This window comes from Rattus norvegicus, chromosome 8, assembly GCF_021556685.1.
Source record: "Rattus norvegicus strain SHRSP/BbbUtx chromosome 8, alternate assembly SHRSP_T2T, whole genome shotgun sequence".
NCBI lineage: Eukaryota > Metazoa > Chordata > Mammalia > Rodentia > Muridae > Rattus > Rattus norvegicus.
The window spans coordinates 21,570,920-21,577,825 of NC_141541.1; positions in this window are offsets into that span (position 1 = coordinate 21,570,920).

Consider the following 6,906-nt stretch of genomic DNA (forward strand, 5'->3'; position numbering starts at 1 on the left):
AACGATTCTCTGGTCCATGTGTGAATGTTGACAGTGTATGGATAAAATACCCACCACAGCTTGCCTTCTCCCGCAAGGTTACAGTGTAAGATTGCTCATATATAGAGATTTCCTATTGAGATTAGCTAAGCCTGCATCCCTATTCAGCTGCGTACAGTAAACCCTACTCCTCAGTTCAGCTATAAAAAACAAGCAGCCTGCTGCTGCTAATGTCCATCTCAGAGCATAGCTCGCCTTATGCCAGCTTTCTGTGTGTCCATCTTGCTTCATTCCCCTGGTCGATCCCTAAACCATGAATGTTATGGAAATACATTAAAAATTTTATGTTAAAATGAATCAAATATATATTTAACCATTTTTACTTTTTGTTGTTGCGGTTTTGACAAGATACTCTCTGCTTTTACCTTTCTATAGCTTGAAATAACACAATGTTTTGGTCATAGATGCTAGTTGAAATAAGTGTGTGGATTATAATTTACATCACTGTCTTTCAAAACTATTTGTTTATTTTTCAATGATAATAGAAAACCAAAAATAATGAGTGATAAATGTTCAACCAATGATGCATCTGTTATCTGTGGTCTTGAAACCTAATGCTACAACAAGTCATTTTTAAAGGGGGTACTAAACGTTTTCCTCAACATATGTGGAACAGAAACATATGGAATGCATTTTTACTTTAATGTGAACAAATTCTACTTGAACCACTACTATTAAAGCTGATGCCCTTTAAAGTGGTTAACAGATGTTTTCTGTCTTGTCTTTTATTTATTTTTTCTTTTTCATTTTACTAGCATCTCCCTCTCCTATTTTTCATTTTATAGAATTATTTCTCCAGAAAAATAGGCATGAATAAAAACATATAATAAAGCCTGCTGATACTTTATAACACATTTTATTTTCAAAATTCTTTGAAGTTAATCAACATTCCTCTAATTTGATAAGTTAGTAAAATGTTGCTATATTTCATTAAAAGACTCATTTTACCTATCCTTTACAATGGCAAATACTATGTAAAAACTGTCATTTTACCTCTACTGCACAAAGATGTGGTTATGCCTGTTAGACTTCTAGGCAACCCAGCCACCACATACTCCCAGGAGTTGAGTTTTTAATGATGTTTCCAGGCTGGTTTTAAATAACTGAATTCTCATACTTCCCATGGGGATATATTGCACGGCATGATTTTAGCAGTAGAGCGCTGTGCCTAAAACTAACATTTATTGAAAACTTTCTCATAATACTGTATCTCTTCAGTTGCTCATGTACACTGCACATTTGCCTTCATGAAACTTTGTCTCTCAGCTGTCTTGCGATCAGCTACTGGGTATTTTGCCACTACTATTTTTCATAAAATAATTTATAGTAACGGCTACTCAAGAAATGATTTAAGCCTGAGCACATGACACTCAGATCATAGACAACTGGACAAATATATGACTTATTAGCATCTAAGTGAATACTTACAAAGGAAACATTTGGATATTTCTACAAGAAGAGTGAAGCATAAATACAGCAGAATTTAAAAGCTGAATTGGAAGCTTTGTTATGCTATGACTCAGTGGTAGACTGTTCACCTAGCAAAGCAAGGCCCTGGGCTCAGTTCCCAGTACTGGAGTGGATGGGGAGTCAACCATACAATAAATTAACCCTCAAGATTACCATTATCCAAAGGTAAATGTTTTATATCTATAAAGAATTAACACATGACTTTGGTAAAACTCAGTGTGTTCTGAAAGAAAACAAACAAAAAATAGAGAAATGTAAGAAACAGATTTCCAAGAAAGATGGGGAATGCCAGGGGATAATGAGAATAAAATTTAGTCCAGGGACTAAACCACCATCCAGAGTGCACCTGGAATGGTCCATGGCTTCAGCTGCATACATAGCAGAGGATGGCCTTGTTGGGAACCAATGGGATGAAAGGCCCTTGGCCCTGTGAAAGCTTGATGCCCCAATGTAGGGGAATGCCAGGGTGGTGAGGGGGAAGTGGTTGGGTGGGGGGTAGCACCCTTATAGAAGTAAGAGGAGGGGGAGGGGAGGGGGCAGGGAGCTTCTGGAGGAGAAACGGAGAAAGGGATAACATTTGAAATGTAAATAAATAAAATATCCAATAAAAAATGTAGATTTAAAGTGGGTCTTCCCACTTCAACTAATTGAATTAAGTAACATCCCTCACAGGTGTACCAAGTTCCTTACATTTTAGTTAGTTCCAGATATAGTCAAGAAGACAACCAAGAATAGCCACTACAAGCTGTGTTTATGGCTTTTGTGTTTTCGAAAACAATCTGATATTTGAACCATAATTTTACTCAGAAATAAATTTATTGGAGTCAGGAAAAAGATAGGATAAAACTAGTATGAAAACATCAAAGACCAAAAGTAATTAATAAGACAATAAAAAAATACTCAAACAGGAAAGAAACTCATATAACTCAATACCCCAAATATACATAACAATGTTTCAAAATAGAAAAAGATTATAAATAGACATGATTGAAATGAATACATTCAGATGGTCAGAGACATGTGATAGTGTTTGATGTCTTTAACCAGAGAAACACAACTCAAAACTGTGGTGACATTTGCACTTCATGCCTGTGACATAATATAAAAATGATGACGGGTTTACAGGCACATGCCTATAATCCTAGCACTTGAGAGAATGAGGCAGATATATAAAAGCTCCAAGGCCAAACTGGGCTTCAGAACAAATAAGACTCTTTTTAACTTACGGGCCTCCAAAGAAGAACAAGAAGAAAAGAAAAAGTTTAATACAAAATGTAAGAATGTGGGATAATGCTGTGGGGAGGTAACAGAAAGCTTGCATGCTCTCTTCTCAAAGTACCTTCCTTGTACACAAATCCTATCACTAGGTCTTTGTTCCTTTTTGCTGAGTCAGAGAAATAAAGTTTCAACTTGTCCTTTTGGCAGTGGTCACTATTTGGCATGCTAATTGCCAAATCTAATCTTTTTTTTACCTGTTTATAACTTAGCTGCACTTAATATGGAATTATTCCTTATCTAAAAGTCGTTCAGTGCTTGTCATCTATGGCACTGGTGCATATGCAGCCTTCTGGTCATGCCTTTCCTGTTCCAACGCCATCCCCTCCATTGCTTCTTTATTCTCTTATTGCTACATGGATTTCAGTTGCAATTAAAGGATGCATATTATAGTGCCATATCTACACACTGGAAAACAGAAGTTAAGAAAGTGATACTATGTTGTGTTTCCGCACAAATTTGGTGTGAACATGTCTGGAAATGCTAGAGAGGAGATAATGTGAATAAATTTTATTTTTATCACTTTTACAATTATGACACAATTTTGAAACTGGGGAGACAATAATAAATAAGCAATAGCTTTAATATTTTAGAATTACATTTTAAATTCCCAAACTACTCTTTCAGTTTCCCATAACGAACTGCACAATACATTCCTAGCTTAGCAGAAAACCACCAGACACACCATCTATTTCTTGAGAAAGTAATTCAAACTCCTCCCTCGCTGCATCATTCTTTCCATTTCCAAGCACACTTCCACCCAGTAAGTCCTCTACTGCAGCTGTGACATCATAGTATCTGATTTACAAATGGAAAGTTCCTGCATTGATCATGTTTTCTTAATATATACGTAAGGCCCTGTAAACAACAAACCTATGGGCATTAGCTAACTGGGAGGTTTAACTTAAGAAATTATTCTTCATTCTTTATGGTTTAGTGAACTGCTGAAGCTTTTTAGTTTAGGAGTTTAGTATATTTAGATTTAGATTCAACTTAGACATAGAGTCATTTGTTGCTTAACAATCAGGAACATTTTGAGAAATGTGCTATATGACAGCTTCACTGTTAGGTAAAGACAATAATGTGTTTTTTCAGAAGCTCAATGAGAGATGACTCAAGCCAACTGTTTGCTATGCCCTCTTGGAAGAAACAAGAGGCATAACAGATACAAGATATATGAAGCTGTTGCAAGCATAATACCACATGATGGTGTAAACTCTGTTGATAAGTAGATTTATACTCTAAAATCAAATAACAGGAAATCGATAAACTCGTAACAGTCATTTACTGTCATTATCAAGTTCCTTCTGTTGTAAAGACCTGCTCGTGCTACACTAACATAGTTGGCAGCACTACTTGTTTACATTGGCATCACCAACCCAAGGGCAATTATTGAAATTCAATCCTATCAGTAGAAAAAGGTTTGGCTTTATTATGATGTCATAGGGTTACTGTCATGTGTGTTGCCTGTCATTCACAGAAACGTCATTATGTGGACTGTATTTTAAAAATTAAATAGGAGTGGAGAGTATGAAGAGGAAGGTATTAAAATATTTCAAAAGTATAAGAACAGAGCATGAAAATTTTGTAATGAAAAAAAATTTTCAAAATTAGTAATGAAATTGCTGGTAAGAAATAGAAAGGCTAAAGCGAAACAAACAATGACTCTGTGTTCCTCATACATTCATTTATAGATGAGCATCATTTCACATAATAATTGGTTGTTTGGTGGTAGAAAAATAAATCTTTGCTGCCATCTTGTGGAACAAAATAATTCTTACATTTCATTTGTGTAGTTGAACGTGGCAAGATTTACAGTATATAATTATCTCCACTTACAGTCTTCATTATTTAAAAGGGAACTTCAAATTAACTCTTGATTTTCAAATATTCCTTCTGCTGCATTCATGAAAAGGATATCACATTTTCAGCTACATGCTTTGTGAAGTCCAATATATTGCTTCAATGTATATTAGTTGTGTTCCTAAATTAATTCCTTTATTTCATTTTGTTTTTAATTTTGGTCCAAATTCAACAGGCTAAGAAAACTTTTCATAACGGCTATAAATTTATTGACTTCTTTTCATTATATATATATATATATATTATGACTTTTATTATTAAAATATTAGTTGGTAAAAATTATTTCAGTTTTTATCAAAATTTTATCTCTGAGGATACACATAAATGGTAGACAAATTGTCTTGTTGAGATTTAAATAAATTAGCCAAAATTTGCTCAACATAATAATACAAAAATAAAACATTCCTGCTTTCTACATGTTACATTTTAGTGAGACATAAAGTACATTTAAATGTGCCCATAGTTTCTTAAAATCTGCTTATTTCCCATATCAAACTGCACAATACATTCCTAGTTTAACAGAAAACCATAAGACACACCATCTGCTTCTTGAGAAAGTATAATTCAGAATACTTCAAGATTAATTCAGGAATACAAAATGTAGAAAATTTTTAAAAAATCATGCATTGATGAGATTTCAGAAAAAAACACAAATATAGAAGTTAACAGTAAAATTCAAATTTTGCTAATTTATTTAAATTTCAACAAGACAAATTATCTACTATTTACATGTATATTAGAGGTACATTTTTGATAAAATCTGAAATAGTTTTTAACAGCTGATTGTTTTAGATCACAAAAAGGTAAGTTTTTGACAATGTGTGCTATTATTGCCTAAGGAAGTCGATCCTAACTGATAATAGGTTCAAATGCTGTCTGCAAATTGCCCCCATTTCTGAAGGACTTTTAATTCATAAAAATGAGCTATGATAAATTTCAATCTTGAGGCTTTAAATTTTTGAGGTTTAATTTTTTAAAAAGGCATTCACTAAATATACATATATTTAAACATACTAATTTGCTTTTGTCTGGGTCCTCTCCAAAGGCAAACCCAAAGACAGAAGTTTTAAGCAAATAGTTCATTTTAAGAAGATACCAAAGAGAAGAGAACAAAACTGGGAAGAAAAGGAAAATGAAGGTAAGTCCTGTTACATGTCACTCTGTTTGCTATGGTATCTGCTGGAACTCAATCTTAAACATTGCAGAAGTATTTTATGGCTTACTAAATGAATAGACAGCAGCTTCTGCCTATAGTCAGCTTTAGACAGAGAGCTTCCCTATCAGTTGTCCAGTATAGGTTGGGTAAAGGTTTCATCATTTTATACTCTTGTAGGTCCAAGTTTGTGATAGTAACATTTTCCTAAGTGACTTAGCTGGTTAGGTAGTGTTTTCTAGCAGTGTTCTACTTACTCTTTAGAATTCATAGATATACACAATGTATCCTGCCCCTAACCAACCTTCCCTCCTCCTCAGGCCTCCTCTGTAGCCCCACACACATTACCTAATTGTGTCCTAAACACACAGCAAGTTCATAGGTATGGGGCTATGCATTGGAACATGGGGAAGCTATCAGTAGCCAATCCCATTTAGGGAGAAATTTCACCCTTCTCCAGTAGTCGCTAATCATCAATAACTCCTTAAGTTGGAGTGGGTTTTGGTGAGCCCCCTCATCACTCATAGGCTTCATCAACAATGTCACACTTTGAATACAATGTTTCACAACACTCTTCTACATCATTCAAATTTTTGTTCCATTCTTCTGCAATGTTACCTGAGCCAAGGCTGAGTAAAGGAATATGGCAAGAATGAGCCCAGTGAACTACATGAGATCCAAAAAAAAAAAAAAAAAAAAAAAGCAATTTTATAAAACTTTGAAATCTTAAAGGTTTAAAGATATTCCATAATTCTAAATGGTCTGCCAAGTTTCAGGAAATCACATAAAATGTGCAAAAATTATGAATCAGTGGGCAAAGAACCTTCTTAGTCACCTTAATAAAGAAGAAATTCAAAGGGTAATTAATATGAAAAGGTGTTCAAATGTGAAAAGGTCAAGAAAATATAAATTAAAACCTCAGCATGTTATTATCAAATACCAGTAATAATGGTCAAGAACCACAAGAGCTTCTACTTCTTTTTTATACAAAAGCATCCCTGCACTCTTCCATGTTACTTACAGCACTATGCACAAGAGCCAAGATATAATAACAATTAATTTACAAAATTAATTTCATAAATGGCATGGAATTATATATGCAAACA